The sequence below is a fragment of the Mirounga leonina genome, unplaced genomic scaffold (assembly GCF_011800145.1).
Source record: "Mirounga leonina isolate KUSES-001 unplaced genomic scaffold, KU_Mleo_1.0 Mir_366, whole genome shotgun sequence".
NCBI lineage: Eukaryota > Metazoa > Chordata > Mammalia > Carnivora > Phocidae > Mirounga > Mirounga leonina.
The window spans coordinates 9699097-9721948 of NW_023270709.1; the positions used below are offsets into that span (position 1 = coordinate 9699097).

At 43.6% G+C, this 22852-nt stretch overlaps 1 pseudogene; it reads right to left on the reverse strand.

Annotated features, from left to right (window-relative positions):
- Positions 1-5163: 5163 nt before the first annotated feature.
- Positions 5164-20613, reverse strand: LOC118027210 (annotated as a pseudogene).
- Between the last annotated feature and the right edge of the window lie 2239 nt (positions 20614-22852).

A 22852-nucleotide genomic window follows, 5' to 3' on the forward strand; every position in this document is an offset into this window, starting at 1 on the left:
CTCTCAGCACACTGAACATTCACTCGGCCGCCTAGGCAGGTATAAAGGCAATCACGGTTAGTGTGTAAGTGCTAAGATGACAGGGAGCATTTTTGGACCATGTGTATCAAGAGCATATTCTAAGAGATTTGGAGCTTCAGAAGGACTTCCTGAAACAACGTTGTCTACGCTAAGACTTGAAGGAAGAGCAAGGGATGGCCAGGTGAAATAAGGGGTAGAGAGGACTCCAGATTGATGGAAAGTAGATGCAACCACTGCAGATGAGAGACATTGGGACTTTCTGAATGAATTAAAAGGTTGGGCCTGGCTAGACCACAGGAACTATTAAGGGATGAGGCTAGCGAGGTAAGCACGGACCCAATTCCAAAGGGCCTGCCAACCACATGAAAGAGGCTGGGCCCTGTTAGTATAAGAGGAATGGATGTTACTGAGAGGAAGGTCAGATGGACATCTTGGAAAGATCCCAGGCTGGAGGATAATTGGACAAACAGTCAAATGGTAGAATGGACAGGACTTGGTGAACCATTAGATCAGGGACTGAGGAAGAGCATGGGAACTCCCAAGTTTCAGACCTGAGTGTCATGAAACAGTAAGAGAAGGGCAGATTTTGGCTGGAAGATGTAAGTTCCATTGGGATATATTGATTTGGAGGGACGTTCGAGTGGAAGTATACAGCAGGCGCTCCTGTGATATTCCACTCCACGGGGCATGCGGGATCCATGGCTGGTGCAGAAATCCTGGAAATGGGGGAGATCAGAGAGGTAAGTCTGCGGGGTGAGAGCAGAGAACAGCGGAGGGACATGGGGGGAATTCCAACATTTACAGCTCCGGCACAGGAGGACTCTGCAGAAGAGGCTGGGAGGGGGCAGCCAAGGGTACAAGGAGAACTTAGAGGAAGGAAGTGTGCACTCCAAAGATAGAGTTTCAGGGAAGTTGAGGGCAAGGGTGTCAACTGCCTTGGAGAGGTCAGGTAAGACAAGGATGAAAGGTGGTCATACAGCTTGGCAAGAATGGGGGTGACTGCACTAGGTGGGGTGGTGGGACTTGAGAAGAGGGGCTATGAGTCAGTGAGGGGGAGGCCAACGCTGTCCTTGGTGGGGGAGTCAAGTCTCAGTCCATCTGGGGAGGTGGGAGGTGCGGGGGGGAGCAGCAAGCATGAAGGTGGTAGGAGGAGGAGGCCAGTGGCCAGGAAGGGGAGACCCTGCCTGGAGGAACAGAGAGGTTTAAGTGATTAAAGACCACTGATTCTGGCTGATAAAGGATGCAGAGCCACCAACCACATTCATGACTGTCGCTATTATTAACCTTCGGCTTTGATTATATTCCCCCAGACAGGAAGCAAGAGTTCAATAAACGTCATTTAAGCATTCAGTGGACATTTATTGAGCACTTGCTATGGACCATGTGCTGCAGTTACAAATATAAATGGGCATGGTGCCTGCTGTCCAGCATCTCATGTCTTTGGAAATGCCTGCCTTTAAAAAAGGCAAAGTAAAACTCTAGGTTAGTTTCCAAAGCATCAAAAATAATAAAGAATGTAGATTTTCATGAAGTCTTACTTAATTTTTGTTACATTGGGTACAGAGCTGCATGAAGTTTTTGCCTTTACAATTCATGTTCCCAAAGGTCCAAGGGGTCAAACAGTATTGAAGGCAAATAGTCAAAACCTGAACCTGGAGTCCAGTGTAAGTGGGGCCCCAGCTGAGGAACTCGGGATAAGGGTGGATAGAAAAACAGACCACAAGGCAGGGACTGGAAGATTAGGGCTGGAGGTACGGTGGGACAAGCTCAAGACCAAACATAAGTGATCTTCTCCCAAATGGATATGGATTAAGAATGGGAAAATTGCCTCTGATTTATTGGCTATGTGATTTTGGGAGAAAAATTCATACATAAAAATACAAAAGGGAAATACACCAAAAATGTTAACAGTGATTATCTCTTGGTGGAGGCATTATGGGTAACTTTTCTTCTTCATAACTTTTCATATTTTCAAATTTTGTAATGAACAGTATTAATTTTATAATCTGAAAAAAATGCTATTTTTAAAACATGAAAGGAAATACGAGAAAAAGGCAGGATGATGAGAACAATGTTTCATTTTTTTAAAAAATGGTAGGAAATAGAATATTGGTAGGAGAAATATCCAGAAATAACACTGGAGAAGCAGGGATCACATGCCAGGCTTAACTTTGTCACAAACTGGGAATGGTCCTGTCATTTTCTACAATTTATTTATCATAAAATTGAGGAATAGATATGAAAGAGACAGTGTGGTTGTGTGTCACATTGGAAAATGACTTGTCCTAATGTGATAGGTCCTTCGGTCTTGAAATTCTCAGGTAGAAAGTATAGCATGAGGGCAAACAAATATTAAGAGTTATAATTCTTAATTGTGACCCTTTTAAAAAAAAGATTGATTGATTTGAGAGAGAGAGAGCACATGAGCAGTGGGGAGAGAGAATCTCAAGCAAACTCCACGCAGGGTGACATTTTCTTCTAAAATGAAGAAAGGTCACTACTCACTGGAATAGAGTTTTTAAGGTTAATTTGCTAAGAGGGGAGTTTAATCCTTTAAAAGACATGCATGGCTAATCTTAAAATTCAGTTTTAATGAGTATTTGTGGGTAGGTCGGGAGATAGATGGAAATCATGTTTGGGGCATAGATCCTTGTTTTAAATACAAATTACCTTTTAATAGCCTCATGGGAAGGGGGCCTGCTTTGCTTTGTACCACATCTCCAAACAAGAGCGGCAAGGTGTTGGTCCTACAAGTCGCTGCTTGTCTTGGCAGGTGAACGCACATCCCGTCACTGGTGGAGAAGAGGACATTGCTGCTTCCCACACCCATTCCAGACTTGCAAGGAAGAAAACCTTCCCAGAAGCTGGAAGGGATCCAGAAGACATGGGCAAACCCGCCGCTCTCCCTTGAGAGAGAGAGGTGTGTTCTTTCATTTCTCAGGTCTACTGAAGCCTTGAGATTAATTGAGGGATTGCTTGCCTGGGAGGCATTTCACTGAGGCCGGCTCAGTCCTGGATCAGCAATGTTCCAGGCTCTCGGGAGAGATGCACACTTGGGCACCTTGTGCGTAAAATCCCCCAAACCGCAGCTGCTGACTTAGGGCTTTGTGGACCCTCTCAACACTTCTGGGCTTAAGAAACCCAGTAGCCAAAGCCCTGGGTAGGCCTTCCTTTCTTTGTGATGTCCTCAAAATAAATTGGGGTGAATGATTACAGCTACGTTTGAGAACTTATTGGTGTAACTCTGAATTAAATTCTCTTAACGGAAAACAAATTCTCCTTCTATAACACAAAATCTGAGTTTAGAACCCATCTAGGATTTTTCAGTATCTTGGGGTCTGCTTAACAATCCCATTGCCTTTCTTTTCAGTGCAACTGTCCATCAGGATGCTGGGATGGGGTTTTCCTGCCAAGGGACTCAGCTTGACAGATCTGGCCACAGAAAGGAAAACATTGGTGAAGGTGTTTAAAATAATGGACAATGCCATGTAAGATATTTGGCCCATCTTTAGCCCCCATCATTTGCCTGAGTGAAATAAAGCAAAGAGCGATTTAGTCAGGACTTTTTTTTAGTAGATTTTGGCATCTGTATAGATAATTATTTAGTTCCTAAAATTTAGGTCTATTAATGAATTTTTGTGTGTACTGTGAAGTAAGGGTACACACACACACACACACACTTTTTTTTTTTTTATTGCCTCACATCTTTGTTGAAAATCAATGGATCATAAAGGTAAGGGTTTATTTCTGGGTATTATATTCTGTCCCACTGACCCATCTGTCTATACTTAAGCCAATATAAGATTGTCTTAGTTACTGTGGTTTCATAGTAAGTTTTGAAATCAGGTAGTATAAGTCTTCCAACTTTGTTCTTCTTTTTCAAAATGGTTTGGCTCTTCTAGGTTCTTTGCATTTCTTCTTCTTTTTTTTTTTTAAGATTTATTTATGTATTTTAGAGATAGAGAGAAGGTAGTATGAGTGGGGGCAGGGGCAGAGGGAGAGGGAGAGAATGCTCAAGCAGATTCCCTGCCGAGCACAGGGCCCACTATGGGGCTCAATCCCAGGACCCTGAGATCATGACCTGAGCGGAAATTAAGAGGCGGAGGCTTAATTGATTTAACCACCCAGGTGCCCCCATTCTTTGCATTTCATATAACTTTTAGGATCATGTCATTCAACTCTACCAAAAAACTGCTGAGATTTTGATAGGGATTTCATGTAATCTCTAGATCAGTTTAGGAAGGATCACCCTCTTAACAATATTGAGCCTTCTAATCTATGTACATGGTACATCCATTTATTCAGATTGTCAGATAAATATCTTGGCAATGTTTTGTGGTTTTAGTGCATAGTTCTTGCACTTGTTTTGTTAAATTTATTCCCAAGTATTTTATTTTTTTCGATGCTATTGTGTATGGAATTGTTTTTAAATTTTATTTTTGGATTGTTTATTGTTAGCATGTAGAAATACAATTAATTTTGTGTATTGGTTTTTTTGTCCTGTGGCCTTGCTGATCTGGTTTACTAATTCTAGTAAATTTTTGGAAACTCCATAGAATTTTCTACATACAGGATCATGTTGTCTGTGAATAAAGACAGTTATACTTCTTCCCTTTCCAATCTGTATACCCTTTGTTTGTTTTTTTTCTTGCGTTACTTCACTGGCTAGAGACTCTGGGACAAAGTTGAATAAAAGTGGTGAGAGAACATATTCTTCCTTGTTCCCAGTCTCAGCGGGAAAACATTAATTTTTTTCACTGTTTTATTTACTTATCTTTATTTTTTACCTTGTGAAATATAAAAGTCATAACATAAAATGTATCATTTTAACTGTTTTTAAGTGGACAGTTCAGCGGCATTAAGTACATTCACATTGTCATATAACTGTCTCTGCCGTCCATCTCCAGAATTCTTACTCCCCCCAAACTGAAACTCTGTCCTCATTAAACACTAATTCCCCATCCCCGTGTCTTTCCAGCCCTGGGCAACCACCATTCTACCTTCTGTCTCGACAAATTATACTGTTCTAGGTACTTCATACCCGTGGAACCATCAGTATTTGTGGTTTTTGCGACTGGCTTATTTCACCGAGCGTAGTGTCCTCAAGGTTCCTCCATGTTGTAGCCTGTGTCAGAAATTCCTTCACTTTAAGTTTGAATCGTATTCCATCATATGTTCATCTTCACTATTAAGTATAGTGTTAACTGTCAGGTTTTCATAGATGCCCTTTTTCAAATTGAGGAAGCCTCCTTTTAGTCCTAGTTTATTAAGAGGCTATATCTGAATATAATTGGATTTTGAACAATGATTTTTCTACAGCTATTGAAGACCATGTGGGGTTTTTTGTCCTTTATTCTACTAATATAGTGAGTTACATTATTGGATTTTTGGATGTTAAAACAAAATTGCATTCCAGGGATAAATCCTATTTGGTCGTGGTGTATAATCCTGTGCTTCTTTCTAAGAGTTACACAGATCTAGCTCTTACCTGTAGGTCTGCGATCCATTTTGAATTACTTTTTCTATATGATGGAAGGAAGGGGGTTCAGAATCATTACTTTGCATGTGGATATCCAGTTGTCCCAGTGCCATTTGTTGAAAAGACAGTTCTTTCCCCATTGAAAGATCTTGGCAGCCTTGTTGAAAATCCATTGACTATAAAAGCAGGGCTTATTTCTGGACTCTCAACTCTGATCCATAGCTCTATATTTCAGTCCTTATGCCATACACTATCTTGATTCTGTAACTTTGCAGTTAAGTTTTGAAATCAGGAAATATGAGTTCTCCAACTTTGTTCTTTTTCACTATTGTTTTGGATAATCTGGTTCTGGCATTTCTTAAAGTCCTTTTAACTGTACTTCACCTGGGAGTAACTGCCTTCACTGAATTGTGATTTAGGGTTATGCACTATGCCAGTGGTTCTTAAGCTTGGCAATACATAAGAATCACCTAGGGAGTTGCCAATGAAGGACCCCATCCAAGACCAGTTAAACCAGAATCTCTGTAGTGTGAGGCTTGAGCACTATTAGAAGAACTGCCCAGCTAAGCTCAGCCCAATTTGCTGACTCTCAGAAGAATGAGCACATAAAATGGTGGTGGTTTTGACCTTTGGGGTGATTTGTTACACAGCAATAGATAACTGATATGAAATGTGTGTCCCAGCTTGAGAACCTTTCTGGAGGGTCTAACCTTGACTAGAGAGTGTTACTTTAATGCTTTGCTTTTGCTATAGGAATGTATGATAGGAATAGCGTGTACTCTATCATGAGGTAGGGAGGGTAGAAGTGAATATGAAATTGTGCATGACGTATATATTTTAAAACTAAATTTTTAGAAAAGCTAAGCTTCCCTTGGGAAAGTTTCTTTTCTTCTCTAACAATTAGAACTATGTAACTGGACCAGGTTTTCCTTTTTGGTTTGACTGGTAGTAAACAAAAAGTAAAAATTAAAGCTTAATTATAGCAACTATGTAATTCTTTATAGCCTGCAATTTATGATTTTTCTTTTCCTCTTCTGTTATTAGCTACTTATATTTATGTTATCTATGATCCTATTATTTTATTCTTATTTATAATTAGTCATGTTATTGTAGTTATCTTTGTAGCTAAATAAATCACTATTTATTTATTTAATTTAATTTAATTTAATTTAATTTAATTTAATTTGAAGTAGGCTCCACACACAATGTGGGGCTCAAACTCACAACCCTGAAATTTAGAGTTGCATGCTCTACTGACTGAGCCAGCCAGGTGCTCCTCTTTGTGGTAAATCACTTTAAACCCCTTGTGGGAAAAAGTGGGCATTAATAAATGCATGTAAGACTTTGACTTTTCCTTTAGAGAGTCAAATATATTGTGAAGAACTTTCTGTTCTCCATTAATATATGTTTTGAGTGCTGAGATAAAACATGATAACTGGCTTGGGGTGAGAGGACAGGGCAGGAAAACAGAGGTAAACTTTGATCAACTTGATCATGGACAAGGATCAAGGGCGCCTACCATTTATTAGTCATCTACTGTGCTAGAGACTTGCTTAGACCACTGTATTAAAAAACTGGGCTGGGTAAGGATGGCTCCTGGAGTTTGTGGACTTTGTGATTGTTTTCACATCTGTAAAATGGGTTGAATAAGCCTCCTTCACAGGAATGCTGAGAGGATTAAATGAGATAATATGTTGAGAGCACCCACCGGAGTGGAACACAGGCAGGTTTGTAAATATTATCTCGTTTCCTCATCCCTTTCTTCAGTTAGATGCTGTGATAACTTACTAAAATTATATTTGTTATACAAAAAGAATGGAATGTGTTCAATATGCAAATGAACTTTGCCATGTCTCGGTCAGAGGGAATTTCTAATCATTTTTGGTAGGGAGTAGGGGGTGGGGGATAGGGAATGAGAAGCAGAGCACCTCTTGTGGCTCATGATAAACACCAGACAGCTTTGTGTGGAATTGTCATCCTGAGACTTTGAATAGCAGAAACATTTTTTATTTTGAGAGGGGGAGACAGGCTGAGGGAAAAAAGAGAGTATCTTAAGCAGACTCCTTGCTGAGTCCTGAGCCCAACGAGGGGTTTGATCTCATGACCCTGAGATCATGGCCTGAGCCAAAATCAAGAGTTGGCCCCTCAACCAACTGGGCCACCTAGGCGCCCGGAATAGCAGAAACATGTTGATGCTGGAAGACATTAGAAGAGAAAATGGATCCACAGCAGGAGAAGCGATGGGGTGTGGAGTGAGAATTGCCAGCAACAGCCTTCCTTACAGAAGAGCGAATAGGCAACAGAGAAGAGAACTCTACTGCCTAAAAACTATCTGTTCTCCAGCCTGCATTTCCTTGTGCCTCAGATCCTAACTGCCATACCCCTTACTCTTCTTCCACACCTTCTCGATCTTGACCCAGGACCTATAGCAGGGTCCTTCAGCCCATTAGGAATTGTCCCAGTAGCCTCCACTTCTGATTGTCCTTGTTTTGCCCGGCTTGCTTGTGATAAACTGACAGTTTCTTTTTAAAAATTTTATTTATTTATTTGAGAGAGAGTGTGTGTGTGACTTGTGAGCATGCTTGCACATGAGAGAGAAAGAGAGAGAGAGAGAGAGCTAGCACGAGCAGGGGGAGGGACCGAGGGAGAGGCAGGCTCCTCGCTAAGCAGGGAGCCCGATGCAGGACTCCATCCCAGGACCCCGAGATCATGACCTGAGCCGAAGGCAGACACTTAACCAACTGAGCCACCCAGGTGCTCCTAAACAGACAAATTTTTAAAAATGGAGATGGGGCCTGGCAAGAGACATTCTTCTTTTGATGTTACTGGTTCTCTGAAGAGTATAGCTGAGCTTGAAGATTTTTGGTTCAATTGTTCCTAGGACTGCTCATTCTACCTCCATCACTTTTTACAATCCAATAGCCCAATTTATGTCTGTAATTTAAAATAAAGATGAATTGCCTGTATGGCGGCTTCCTTTATTACATAATGAGGAGAAAGCTCAGGCTTTACCTCACATTTTCCATTTTTGTTCTCACCTCCCACTCACAGCAACGTGGATCTACAGAGAGTTCTACAAGTGGGCAGGATAGACATTTCTGCAATTTTATGGTAGAAGAGAAAAAAACTCATGAGGGGAATTTCTGAACTTAATGTGCTTCTATAGGTTAACCCTCAAGAGTGGAGTTATTCCCATCTTAGTTATTGGTTAAAATGAAAATGACACCCTTTTGGGGATACTCCCAAAAAGCTAGTAAATTTTCTCAAAGTTTTTTGTTTATCTATAGGATGGCATGATGTCATAAAATAAATAATTATACATGTGAAGTATGTAATATGCTGGGGCATTAAAGATGGGATGCTAATTGAATCCACCTCTCTGCAAGAGTGCCTCTTAGCAATCAGTATGTAGGGCCAGCCGTGGGGCGTAGCTGAACAGTACAATTTAAATCAGAAGAAAACAATGAACACGAAAGAAAAGTAAGCAAACTAGCCATCATATCAAATTTACCCAAATGTCATTTATACAGAAGTATGTATCTTTTTTTAAGGCTCTCTCGTAATTTTTCACCACGATGACTGTATTCATTGCTCTTTTTTTTTTATATGTGCTTCTCAGGTGGACTATTTTATTTATTTTTTTCAAGTTTGTTTGTTTGTTTGTTAGTAATCTCCACACCCAGTTTAGGGCTCGAACTCACAACCCAGAGATCAAGTCGCGTGCTCTTCCCACGGAGCCGGTCAGGCAGCTCACAAGAGGCCTATTTGATTTAGTAGGTTTATTTATTTTTTATTTTTTAAATTTTTAAAAAAATTTTATTTTATTATGTTAATCACCATACATTATTAGTAGGTTTAGACATTTAAGGACATGTGTGATTTGCAGGCAGCTCACTCCTCAATTCAACGGTGGATATCCCTGAAAATCGGTTCTGGATCCAACTGAAGGTTTAAAATCATTCAGATGAAAGGGCAGATATATTCAAAGAGGCTTGAAGCAAATAAAAGGCCACGTGTGCTCTCTTTTAAACATGTGTCCCTGTCTTAAAATTGAACTTCGACTTCATTAGTATTCCATGGAGGTGACTTTCTTTTCTCCTCACAATCACCTCCTCGTGCTTCTTTTCCCAGCTCAGAGGGGACTGGGATTCTCTGTATTGCACAAACATATTTTGAGTCTCTACTCTGTGCCAAGCACTGCAGAGTACTTTATCTCAATGCTCATGCCATTCTGGAGATGGGTTGCTGCACCTCGAGCTCGATGCCAGTCGCAGGAGGTGGAGGAGGGGAGGAGGGCGCTGGGCAGTGTTACTCTGGCACAGCTGGTGAACCCCTGAACACCCCTGGGGGAGGATTTAAAGCCACATCCCATCGTGGAAGGAGCATGCCTCTGTGTCGCTTTCTCTCCGGATAGCAGAATTTGTAATGCTGCAGAATAGGAAGCAGACGTATTTTGTCTTAAAAAGTAAATGAAAAGGGTATGCAAGCCACACTGCCTCTTTTTTTTGGTACAGAAGAGGGGCTGGAAGAGTAAACTTTTTTTTAAAAGATTTTATTTATTTATTTGACAAAGAGCACAAGCTGGGGGAGCGGCAGGCAGAGGGAGAGGGAGAAGCAGGCTCCCCGCTGAGCAGAGAGCCTGATGCCGGGCTTGATCCTCGGACGCTGGGATCATGACCTGAGCCAGAGGCAGCCACTGAACCAATTGAGCCACCCAGGAGCCTTGGGGAGGCTGGAAGAATAAACATTTTTGAGCTAAGCAAGCTCTCGGGCATCCGTCAGTTGAGGCATTTTTTTAAATAACATTCCCGTATTTGATATGGGACTTGAGCTTCGATATGGCAGAGGAAATAAGGGCCATCAGAATGATAAAACTTGGGCATAGAAAGTGACCTTAAACTCATTACTTTGGCATCTTGGGTCAGTCTCATAACTTGAAGGGTCAATGTTCTTCTCCTATATTTGCTGGAGCAAGTCTTCTCTGCCTATGATTTTTTTTTTTTTTTGTATGTAGGCCTATTTTGGTGCCCAGCACAAAATCTCTCTGGAATAAAAGGCCGGCCATCAGCACACACTGTCCTAGTAACTACCCATTCTGAAGAGTGCCGTATCCACATTGCATTTCTCTTTCTTCCTTGCATCTGCCAATTCTTGTTTCATTTCATTTTGTAAGATTTTTTTTGTGGTAAAATAGAGATAGATAACAGAATTTGCCATTTGCCATCTTAACCCCTTTCCAGTGTACAATTCAATGACATTAAGTACATCCACAATGTTGTAGAGGCAACACCACTATTGATTTCCAAAACTTTTCCGCCACCCAAAGAGAAACTCTATAAGCATTAAGTCATAACTCCCCATTCTCCCCGCTCCCAGCCCCTGGTAACCTCGATCATATTTTCTGTGTCTCTCAATTTGCCTGTTCTAGATGTTTCATATAGGTGGAACCATACAATACTTGACCTTTTGTGTTTGGTTTATTTCATTTTACATAATGTTTTCAAGGTTCCTCCATGTTGTATCAGAACTTCATTCCTTTTTTTAGGACCAAATAATATATCATTGTATATATATATACAATGTTTTGTTTATCCATTCATCTACTGATGGATGCTTGGGTTGTTTCTACCTTTTGGCTATTGTGACTAATGCTGCAGTAAACACTGGTGGACAAGTACCTGTTTGAACACTTGTTTTCAGTTCTTTTGGGTATATACCTATGAGTGCAATTGCTGGGTCATATGGTAATTCTGTGTTTAGTTTTTTGAGAGAAACACTAGTTTTTCACAGTGGTAGCACCATTTTATATTTTCCAACCAACACTTGTTGTTTTCTGTTTTTTTATTTCTTCATTTTTTATAATGGCCATCCTGATGGATAGGAGGTGGCAACTCACTGTGGTTTTGATTTACATTTCCCTAATGACTAATGATGTTGAACATCTTTTTATGTGTTTGATGGCCATTTGTATATCTTCTTTAGAGAAATGTCTCTTTAAGTCCTTTGCCCTTTTCTTAAATTTGGTTGTCTTGTTGAGTGTTAGGAGTTCTTTATATAATCTAGATAGCAAACCTTTATCAGATATTTGCTCTGAAAATATTGTCTTCCAGTCTATAGGTTGTCTTTTTGTTTTCTTGATAATGTCTTTGGTGCACAAAATTTTTTTAATTTTTAATTTTTTAGTGGATAGACCTGATTTATGTATTTTTCCTTTTGTTGTTTGTGCTTTAGGTGTCATACCTAAGAATCCATTGCCAAATCCAAGGCCATAAAGATTTAGTCCTGTGTTTTTTCTAAGAATTTTATGGTTTTAGATCTTATATTTAGGTCATTGATCCAGCTGAGTTAATTTTTGTGTATGGTATATGATAGGGGCCCAACTTTCATTCTTCTGCATGTGGAAGGAAATCCAGTTTTCCCAGCAAAATTTGTTGATAAGACTGTTCTTTCTCCCATTGAATGGACTTGGCACCCTTGCTGAAAATCATTTGAGCGTAGACATGTGAACTTATCTCTAGACTCTCAATTTTATTCCATTGGTCAATATATCTACCCTTATGCCAGCACCACTCATCTGATTACTGTACTTTTGTGATAAGTTTTGAAGTGTGAGTCCTCCCAATTTGTTCTTCTTTCAAGGGATTCTTTTCATTATTCAAGGCTCTTTGCAACTCCATATACACTTGAGGGTCAGCTTTTACATTTTCCAAAAAAAGTGCCAATTCTCCTTTGTTCTCTTCCCTTGAGGAGAATTCAAACAACTGCCTTCCTCCCCAAAGGCCACCCTGGTGCCAGGTCCCCTTAGGCACTCTGCATGATCCTTATCACAGGTGCTGGTCCCACTTGCTTCCCAGGACAGGTTAATCATCTCCTTGGATGTTGACTGCCAAGAGTCTGGTCCACTCATCCCTTTTATCAACATTATACATATGAGGATAAGCCAACTTTGAGTTCCCGCCCATGAAGCTCCTTTTGGAGGTTTAAGAATCTCTTCTGACTTGGGGCTAATGCTTTTTTGAGCAGTATTAAGGAAGTACAGGGCAAACTGGTGGGGGTTAGGACTTAGAGGCCGTGCTTATGGATTGAAATGAATATGCTTATATTCTATCTCTGCCCCTTTAGGCCACTAACTCCATTTATACAGATCTTTGCGGTGTTGGCTATTGTCTCAGCATGAATTTGTTGAGCACCTAATATGCACTAGGTTTTGTAGTGTAACAAATACATAAGAAGTTCCAAATTCATAACCTCAAGGAGTTTAGAGTCTCATGGGGGAGTTTGCATGGCATATGAATATTCCAAACATCTCAAACATGGGCATGATACCTTATTTAATGTCATATGCATCTTGTAGTATAAATACGTGTGATTAGGGCTCAGACAAGAGTGCCACATGAGTGGTAGTGCCACCGAGAGCTGTGTGGACCAAGTAGTATATAAACTGGGCCTTGAAAGCCAGGTAGAATTTCCAGAAGTATGGAAGAAGGAAGAGGACCTCGTAGGTACAAGAGGTCTGATTAGGGGAGATAACCACAAAATCCAAGACAAGGTGGGAGTGAATTTAATGCTTCTGCCAACTGATAAGAATCTGTCTTAGTGCAACCCACTCATATTCAAGTGCAAAGTAGACCCCGCTGCAGGGTGGGGACAAATTGAGAGGGCCCTGAATCAAAAGGAATTGTTTGGAGTCATTGGTGTCCCAGGACCTATGAGATCATCTTATGCAGCTTTGGTGTCCAGTTTCCAGAGGACTCATTGTTCTCAAGGCAGCATGAGAACATGGCCCTCACCCACACATCAGCTGGGTGCAGGTGCTTGAAACAACCCCCTAGGCACACCCATCTGTGGCCACCACCCTGGTCAAGACTCTTGTCACCCCACACCTGGAATGACTGAAATGGTCTTTCACCTGATCTCTCTGCCCCCAGGCTCACCTCTGCTCCAGACCACAGGGCAGAACGTTGCCATCTAATGTGCTTACAACAACATCAACATGATGGTGTTCCTTAGAGCTTGGATCTGGTCTTCTCTCTCCATGCTCTTTCTCACTTTATGTGTCCCACAAACTTGCTGCTGTGCCATAAACAAAGCAATCTCATGTGCTTCATTGATTCAGCTTTTCACACATTTCCTGGCCATTTACTACACCTTAGGCATAAGCAGTGCGACGGGCTGAATTGTGTTCCCTCAAAATTCATACATCGAAGTCCTATCTCCCAGCACCTTAGAATGTGACTGTATTTGGAGACAGGGTCTTTAAAGAGGTGATTAAGTTAAAATGAGGTCAGTAGGGTAGACTCTAATCTAATTTGACTGGTGTCTTTATAAGAGGAGGAGGTTAGGACACAGAAAGACACAGAGGGAAGACCATGTGAGGACCCGAGGAGAAGAAGGCATCTGCAAGCCAAGGAGAGAGGCTCCAGGAGAAACCAGCCCTGTTGACACCTGGATCGTGGACTCACAGCCTTCAGAACTGAGAAAATAAATGTGTGTTGTTTAAGCTCCCAATCTGTGGTACTCTGTCGTGGAAGCCCTAGAAGCTGGACACGGGCACTTTACCAGCCGTGCCTCAGTAGCGGCCCCTCTCCCCTCACACGCCACAGTTGTGCCCTCCACTTCCCTCACATGTCTGCCCCTCTGGCCTGCTCTTATCTAGCCCGACTCCCTCCTCAAGCCCAACTCAGCCCCTTCATGCCTCTTCTCTGACTACCCCAACCAGTGGGGCTCTCTCTCCTCCAATTATAACATCTATTCCAATTCATTCTCTCATCCTCTTTTGTGCTTTGTCTTCTCCCTCGAGATCATAATACTTCCCAAGGGCATTGTCCTTGTGATTTTCCCCTTATCTCCTATGAAGAGAGAGAGAGCTAAGGTGTGAAGGAAAGAAAGGAGCCACGAGTGACTGATTTCTGGGGGTTTGCCTGGAGCCGCTGGGTGGATTGTGGTGCATAGTAAGATAGTAAAGACTGAGTGAGGAAAAGATTTGTGTACTTATATGGGTACACACTATTTTCTTATAAAAATGGTATCATACTATACGGTAGTCTGTCCTTATCCATGAGGGATATGTTCCCAGAACCCCAGCGGACGCCTGAAGCCGCAGATAGTACCCAACCCTATATATACTATGTTTTTTCCTATACATGTATACCTATGATGAAATATAATTTATAAATTAGACACAGTAAGAGACTAACAATAACTAATAATAAAACAATTATGAGACTATACTATAATAGAAGTTAGGTGAATGTGGTCTGTCTCTCAAAATATCTTACTATACTCACCCTGCTTTCTCTCGTAATGGTGGGAGATGATAAAATATGTATGTGAGGAGATGAAGTGAGGTGAGTGACGTTGGCCCTGTGACGTAATGTTAGCTCCTACTGACCTGCCGACGTGTCAGGAGGAGGATCATCTGCTTCCAGATTGAGATTGACCATGGGTAGCTGAAACCTCAGATAAGGGGGGACTACAGTCCATATTGTTTTGTAACTCAATTTTCTAACCTAGCAATACTCATATGACATCTTCCAAGTAAGTATTTATAAATCTACCACATTCTTTTTTTTTTTTTTTACAGGCTTTAATTCACTTTACTTTGCTTGTGTAAAACTATGTGGGGGCAATAGCCAAAATGTGGAAAAAACCCAGATGTCCACTGATGGATGAATGGATACAGAAGATTTGATACACAAACACACTGAAATATTACTCAGCCATCAAGAAGAATGAAACCTTGTCATTTCAATGACGTGGATGGAACTAGAAGGTATTATGCTAAGTGAAATAAGTCAGTCAGAGAAAAACAATTGTCATTGATCTCACTCATATGTGGAATTTAAGGGACAAAACAGATGAACATAGGGGAAGGGAAGGAAAATAAAATAAGACAGAAACAGAGAGGGAGACAGACCATAAGAGACTCTTCTTTTATTTATTTATTTTTATTTATTTTTTTAAATTTTATTCTTATGTTAATCCCCATACATTACATCATTAGTTTTAGATGAAGTGTTCCATGATTCACTGTTTGTGCATAACACCCAGTGCTCCATGCAGAATGTGCCCTCCTCAATACCCACCACCAAGCTAACCCATCCTCCCACCCCCCTCCCCTCTAGAACCCTCAGTTTGTTTTTCAGAGTCTATCGTCTCTCATGGTTCGTCTACCCCTCCGATTTCCCCCGCTTCATTCTTCCCCTCCCACTACCTTCTTCTTCTTCTTCTTTTTTTTTTTTTCTTAACATATATTGCATTATTTGTTTCAGAGGTACAGATCTGAGATTCAACAGTCTTGCACAATTCACAGCGCTTACCAGAGCACACACCCTCCCCAGTGTCCATCACCCAGTCACCCCATCCCTCCCACCCCAAAACTCTTTTTTTAAATTAACATATAATATATTATTTGTTTCAGGGGTACAGGTCTGTGATTCATCAGTCTTACACAATTCACAGTGCTCACCATAGCATATACCCTCCCCAATGTCCATCACCCAGCCACCCCATCCCTCTCACCCCCCACCACTCCAACAACCCTCACTTTGTCTCAATCTCAGGAAACAAAGTGAGGGTTGCTGGAGGGGGAGGTGGATGGAGGGATAGAGTAACTGGGTGATGGGCATGAAGGAGGGCACTTGAAGTAATGAGCACTGGGTGTTGCATGCAACTGATAAATCACTAAATTCTAGGGGCGCCTGGGTGGCTCAGTTGTTTGGGTGGCTGCCTTCAGATCGGGTCATGATCCCAGGGTCCTGGGTGGGATCGAGCCTCATATCAGGCTCCCTGCTCAGCGGGGGTCCTCTTCTCTTTCTCCCTCTGCCCCTCCCCTCCACTCGTGCACCCTCTCTCTCTCTCTCTCTCAAATAAATAAACAAAATCTTTTAAAAAATCACTGAATTCTATCTCTGAAACTAAGACAGTATGTGTTAATTAAATTGAATTTAAATAAAAAAACTTAATTTAAAAAAACAATCAAAAAAAAAAAAAAACTATGGGTGGCCACAGCTGGAGCCTGCAGCCTCTGCACAGAGACTCTGGTGTGGGTCTTCACTAGAAGGTCAGTGAATCCCTGATAGGGAGGCTTGGTGAATACGGTGTCTTTCTGGATGTCAGGGGTGAGCTAGCTGTCGGTCTTGGAAAGGCATCAGAAGTGGCCTCAGCGAAGCTGCCCCGAGTAGCAGTGCAGCCCCTGGCCGAGGGGGAGCACACGTCTATACTGGCCATCATCAGTAGCTTCTTGGGCACAGGGGAGGAGACCTTGCCTGTGCCTCTGGGGGCAGGGGTGAGGTGCCCCAGCACAGAGCCACAGCGGCCAGTCACCTTGCCTGGGGCAGTGTGGTGCTTGCCCCTCTTGTCCCCCTGGTAGCCTCACCACATGGGGATGATGGAGATCTTGGCCGGGTTGATGGAGCCATGGACGGCAGTGGCTACCACTTTGGAGCACTTAACACCCAGACCCAATGTGTCCATTGCACAATCTGATGGCAACAGATGCCATGAGCCTGGTTTGCTGGCCAGCACGGGTCTGCTTTACACATGCATACTCTTCAAAACCAGGAAAAAAGCCAATGATCGCAGAGTTCTTGATGGGCCAGAAGAAGAGACAGATCTCCTCCACGGACTTGATCTTCATGTCCTTGACCAGGTGGCCCAGCTTGGTGATGGGGGCCCACTCCTTGTCCTTGACATTGCCTTCGAGACTTCCCATTCCAGGGTCCTCCCACAGCACTGGCATCATCCACTGTCCGGTGTTTTCTTGGAGAAGAAGCTACCACATTCTTTTCAATATGCACAGTATTCCATGTATTTCTCTTGGTCTTTTTAGCAGAAAAACATCAATGGCATTAATTTTATTAAAACTCTTAAATTAAATCTATAATGTGGGTGAATGTATACTGTATTCCAAGACTGGTCTAGGTTGCTTTTAGAAAGTGAGGATGGGTTAGAACTCAAACTTTCTATGGGAAGGACCACAGAAGCCACCCCCCAGAGTTCCCATATTTTAGAGATACAGAAACAAAGACCTGGGGGTGGGGGTGTTAATGCTTTTCTAAGGTAACTGCTCACACCGGTGAAAGATTCCAAACCTCCTGGGTCATTCCCACTATACCCCAGCACTGCTGAAACAGAGACCAGGGATCTCTTCCTTGGGATTGCTGTGCTGCTGAGTTCTATTCCTTTAGCCTAACAGTCATTTTTGTTAACAAGAAATCAAAAAACATAGAGCTAAATGTGACCCTGCGGGTCAGCTGGTCTAACCTCATCTTATAGATGAGCCAACTGAACGTTTCCTGGGAAGGGTTCTGAGCGTGATAAGTATGTCATACAATGAAATCGTATAGCATGTGGCCTTTACTGTCAGGCTTTCTTTAAAATTATAAATCTGGGGGTGCCCGGGTGGCTCAGTTGGTTGAGCATCCAACTCTTGATTTCAGCTCAGGTCTTGATTTCCCGGTCATGGGTTCAAGCCCTATATTGGGCTCTGTAACTGGGCATGGAGCCTACTTAAAAAAAATAAAATAAAATCATAAATCTGAAGGTGTTCATCTACTTCAGTCCCTCTAGTAGTTTCCTATTGCATGAAGACCCCAGTCCTTCCCATGGCCTCCAAACTCCATTCCTGGGGCACATGGGTGGCTCAGTCGTTAAGCGTCTGCCTTAATGACTGGGATCCTGGGATCGAGTCCTGCATCGGGCTCCCTGCTCCGCGGGGAGCCTGCTTCTCCCTCTCCCACTCCCCCTGCTTGTGTTCCCTCTCTTGCCGTGTCTCTCTCTGTCAAATAAATAAATAAAATTAAAAAAAAAAAACCTCCATTCCCATGTGGCCCCCGTGGCTCACCTCATTGTGGCCCCTGTTGCTCACCTCATTGTGCCCTTTGCTCACTGTGCTTGTGCCATGCTATCCTCCTTGCTGTTCTTTAAACAGCCAAGTATTGATGGAGGCTCTATTTAGTGTAGGACCCACTGGCAGATGTTAGAAGAAATACAACTGATAAATCACTAAATTCTAGGGCGCCTGGGTGGCTCAGTTGTTTGGGTGGCTGCCTTCAGATCGGGTCATGATCCCAGGGTCCTGGGTGGGATCGAGTGGGTCTTTGACAAGCTTACAATATACGAGGGTGGGGGTCAGGGGTAGGATTCATTCTTTCATTCAATCACTCAATACAAAATCATCATCTGTGTATACATTCTAGGTCCAGAGTGGGGCACTGAGGATATCCAGTCCAACAAGACAAGGACCTCAAATTCAGCTGGGAGAAGAGCCAGATAAGTCAGCTGGAAAATAGCATGACTGGGGCGCCTGGGTGGCTCAGTCGGTTGGGCATCCGACTCTTGGTTTTGGCTCAGGTCATGATCTCAGGGTCGTGGGATCGAGCCTGCCCCCTCCCAACCCCCGCATGGGGCTCACACTCAGACTAAGTGTTGGGATGATTGGAATACAGAGGAGAGCTCCCTACATTTCCTTGGGGGCCAGGGAGGCTTCTCAGAGAAGGTGGCAGCTGGGTTGTGTCTTGAAGAACGCCGAGGAGGTGGTCAAAGTCGAAAGAATCAGGGAGCGAAGTGGCGGTGGGTCAGGATGATTAGAGACCTCGAGAACAGCATGTGCAAGGCTTGGGTCTATGCAAGGGCTTGCCACAGTCGGCAGGCTGCTCGCTTTTCTGTCTCGGGGTTTCCCCAGAGCACTAAGAGGTACAACCGGGCCACGGCATGCACGGCCTTAGAGGCTAAGCGAAAAAAAAGAAAGCAACCAATAACAAAATTTTATTCTGACAGTTGTTGGCATTGAAAGTGTTAGGTGGGATCACACGGGGTTTTTATCAAGCTCGCTGGTGACGTCGAGAGCATTGGGCTTTATTGTTGTGTCCCAGCAGCCAGGGCCAGGTGAGAAATTGCTTTACTAATTCAAGCCAAAAAAATCATAAACATTTAATTTTATGAGTGTCTACCCATATATGCTAGTTTGTGTGTGTGTGTGTGTGTGTGTGTGTGTGTGAAATTTTGGAGAGGTTTTTTTTTTCTTTTACCCTTTTGCAGGTGAGCAAACATGCTCAGAGAAGCTGAGCAACCGCCCTGGAGTCACACAGGTAGCAAGCAGGGTGGAAATGGCAGGCTGCCTGCTTCGGTGCAGCTCCCTGCATGGGGATGTCCAGAGCTAATGCAGGGCAAGGGAGGACGGCCAGAGAGGACAGACATGAGTGCTATCTCAGAGGCAGATTTCTGAGGACCCAAGTGCGAGGTAAAAAAGAGGAAGGCATCTGGAATCGTCCAAAGTTTCTGGCCTGGACAGTGAGAGGTGGTGGCATTTGCTGTGGTGGGGAAAGGAAGAAGGAGCCTAGGCTGTGTGATGATACGGGGAAGAAAAGGGTTGATGCCAGGGGGAGCCCACAGCGCCCAGCAGGTGCACAAAAGTGAGGCAGGGCATCTGGTGAAGGGTACTGGGAGAAGGTCCAAGCAGGCCAAGTCATTTTAGATGAGGATAAAGGCACTTTGGGCAGGTGACATTGCAAGGGAGAACATTCTAGAGAGAAGAAACAGACAGGGAAGCACGAGGTTATATTGAGGAAAAGGCAGTGGTAGATTTTGAAGGCGCACCCACCATCTGTGACCTTGAACGGCAGGCAGAGTGAGGCACTTTGGGCCGAGGAGTAGAAATCCTTGGCTGGGCTTGGGGAAGGGAAATCTGTCACGGTTGATCTCGGTTGATTTGGAATGGGTAGAGAATGGAAGTGGGGAGGCCAGCTAGGAGGGCTTGCAATGGTGCAGCGGGGAAGGAGCGGGAGCCTGGATCGGGTGGGGACACAGATGTGGGACAGAAGAGGGAGATGCAAGGAGATCGGCGCACATGGGGGTCGATATGCTTTCATAACCAGATGTGAGACTAAAGGATGAGGACGTCGTCCCAGATCATCTTGAAAGTTTTTTGAGTTTGGGTGGAAAGAACCGAATTCTGTTTTGGCAATGCTGACTTATGACAGCAATCACCTGTCCAAGCAGTGTGGCCCAGAGGAAGGTTGAAAGTTAGTCCAGAGAAAGGTCAAGACCAGAGGTAAAGCCTTGGGGTCATCTTCCTGGAGGTCAACAACTGAAGTCTTGCCAAGAGCTCGCATTGTTGTGGGCAGAGTGGACAGACACAGAGCAAAGGGCCGAAAACAGCCTCGTGGTGCAGCCATGGATGGAGGAGGCAGTGGAGGGGAGAATTAGGGCAGTGGGGAGGTTCAGAAGTCTGGAAGAGGAATTGCAAAGAGGAGGTGGCAGAAAGAAAAAGTCACTTCAAAACCCAGATCCTGGACAATTTTGTATGTTGTCACTGCTTTAGGATGTCCACCGAAGACTACATGCAACCCTTCCCCCTTTCTCCCTCACTATAGCTGTGATGCACTGGAACATCTTTAAAAAGACTTTGCCTTCTCTCTCCTTTTCTCTGCCCCTGTGGTGTGTCCAGTTGACTGTTCCTCCCCATGTCTTCTCACAAGACTTTCAGGATCAAGTGATTCCAGGCCAAGAAACAAAAGCGGAACCGTCCCATTCCCCAGTGGATTCGGATGAAAACAGGTAATAAAATCAGGTAAACTTCAAGAGGAGACATGGGAGAAGACCCCAGCTGGGTCTATAAGGGACTGAGCATGAGATGACACACATATTTATGCTGCGTGAAGGTCACGGGCTCCTATCCTATCACTCTGTAAACGTCACAGCTACCTGAACAACAGACATGTCTTTTCGGGGAAATGATTCTTCTATCACTATGCTTCTGCACCAGTAGGTTCGTTCAGTAAAACGTATGTGAAAACTTTTGTTTGGGAAAAAAAAAAAAAAAGACTTTTCCAAGTATTCACAGAGAACAACAGAGAATACAGCAAATAGCAGATTTACAAGGCATTCGGTTCTGATCTAATATAGCCAGGTTGTTCTGAGGGCCTCCTGGGTTTCCTCCCAAAGGGCAGTAGGGCTCTCCACACCATGGCCTCAAAGGTGGGATAGCTTCTTCCAGTCCATGTGTGGGTTCCCCTTTTCCAAGGATTTGCCTGCTATTTCCACTTGACTGGCTTCCTTCTGCCCGCCTCACACAGGAGTCCCTTCTTTGACACTTGGCACCTGGACTGGACAGGAAGGCTGCCCACCCCAGGCCTATGTCCTCTTCTCTTCCACCCATTACGAGTGATGTCTTGTCCTGGTCAGTAACACTAGGAATCATGTCAGTCTTCCGATGAGACCTTGACTCTACTCAGGGCCAAGAGAGCACAACCTTAGAAAGGATGAAATAATAGGGTGTGGGCTTGGGGTGTCTGAGAGCACAAAGCAGGGTTCTCTCAGAGTCAGAATTAGCAAACATTGTCACGGTTGAGGAGGCCGGGATGGAGAAAGAACCTCTGGAAAATGATGAGAAGGGCACCAGTAGGAAGACAGGCTTGACCAGAGCAACTGCAAGGGATTTCAGAGGGAGTGTGGAGGCGATGGAAACCAGAGGCATCTGACCTGTCCTCTCCTACCTTGGAAGGATTGTGATGCCTTCTTTTTCTTCATCCCATACAACATGGCCGCTCCCTGTTCCTACTCTGGTCACTAGTCTGGTTGGGTCAGCCAGGCAGAAGCAGAGGCCTCCCTGTTCCTTCCAGATTCACTGCCCTGTGCGAAGTGGGGACCCGTCTGTCTTTCTGAGCACCAGCCTGCTCTTGAGGCCCGTTTGGAATGTGCACCCCGGTCAGGTTTTCCATCTTTTCCATCTCTCCTTCCCTCTGGCTTGTAGCAGGCCCTGCTTTCTCTACCTTTGCTGTCCTGTGAAAGGCCTAAACCAGGACTTTGAGTTGAGCTGTGCAAGGACAGGAAAATCACACTGGGGGAAAAATGGTGCAAGCATAAAAGTTCGTTTGCTTCTGTTTTGGAACGCCTTTCATCACAAGAGATAGTAGAACAAATCCAATAACATACACCACATGAAGGATTTGCAGGCTATGGATCTTAATGTCTTCTTACTGATAGCCAGGCTGTTTCCCCCCAATCTACCAAACATGCCACTTTTTTCTTCCAGGGCTACCGAGCCTCTTCTTGTTGAGGAGGTTACAAAGAAGGGACCGTGTCCAGGTCTCCCTGTTGCATTCCACAGAAGTATGACAAGAACTGGGCTCATGACTCAGCCTTGACTACTGCAGGAAGTTTCAGGATGGCTCTCATAGCCAGCAGCCTCTTTCCCCTGAGAACCTATTTTCAAGATAACTATTTGTCTCTTACTGCCCGTGCTTTATTACGGTAGACATCCTCATCGCTCTGTTTTTTGGCAGGATGCTGGGTCTTGGGTGACAGGGCTACGTCTTAGGTAGCCACTCACAGAAATAGGATGCAAAAGAT